This window comes from Ictalurus furcatus, chromosome 24 (genome assembly GCF_023375685.1).
Source record: "Ictalurus furcatus strain D&B chromosome 24, Billie_1.0, whole genome shotgun sequence".
Classification (NCBI taxonomy): Eukaryota; Metazoa; Chordata; class Actinopteri; order Siluriformes; family Ictaluridae; genus Ictalurus; species Ictalurus furcatus.
This window is the reverse complement of record NC_071278.1, coordinates 3,351,673-3,352,511: the sequence shown is the minus strand read 5'-3', so window position 1 is coordinate 3,352,511 and position 839 is coordinate 3,351,673. Positions and strand designations below refer to the sequence as shown.

Sequence of the window (839 nt, the reverse complement as noted above, 5' to 3'; positions counted from 1 at the left end):
CTACTGAACACCTTCGGGATGAACTGGAACACCGACGGCACTCCAGACCTCCTCAAACAACATCAATGCTCTGGTAGCTGAACGAACACAAATCCCCACAGCCACGCTCCAGAATCTAGTGGAAAACCTTCCCAGAAAAGTGGAGGTTATTATAACGGCAAAGGAGAGACAGACTTTAAAACAAGCGCCTGTGGGTGTGATGGTCAGGTGTCCACACACAGTAGTTTAGACCATAGAGTGTAACTGGCGCTTCTAACAGAATGACTTTCCCTAGCCTGTTTTTTTCTTTTTTTCTTTGCAGTGTATGTGAGTTAGCTAGCATTCATTTCATATTACAGGATATTTGAGAGAGTGAGATTAACAGTGTTACTAAAACAAGAATTTTACAAGTAATGCAATATGTTTAATAAAACATAAAAAAAGATCACAGCAAAAAAAAAAAATTAATAAAAGTCTTAGGAACTGAAAATATATTGAATCTAGTCAAATGTATCTACTATTTCTTACCAAATACGATTATTAAGCCGGTTTCCGGAAATTTTTTACGATTTTTAAGCTTTAATTTTTTTTTTCATTCTATTGGAAGATACTTTTGCTTCTTTCTAGAAATGAATCCTTAACATTAGCAAAATAATCTGCCAATAGAACAAGAAAACCTAGAGCTTGAAAATAGTCAAACATGTCTAGAGATGGGTTTAATAATCTTATATTTGGTTTATTATAATCTTTTAATAAGAAATGCTAGATCGTTTCGACTAGATTCGAGATTTTTTTAAACTTGCTAAAACGTCTCTCTTTTTTTTTGGCAGTGATTCTGCTTACCTGAAAAATGGTTTCCT

At 34.2% G+C, this 839-nt stretch overlaps 1 protein-coding gene across 1 annotated transcript in view; it reads right to left on the bottom strand.

Moving 5' to 3' along the window:
- Positions 1–262, bottom strand: part of gmip (GEM interacting protein) — a 29,844-nt gene extending 29,582 nt beyond the window's left edge. Inside the window, exon 1 of the mRNA XM_053613036.1 lies at positions 1–262. This exon is cut by the window's left edge and continues 1,076 nt beyond it. The gene's annotated coding sequence lies outside the window, so the exon portion shown is untranslated.
- Positions 263–839: the final 577 nt, after the last annotated feature.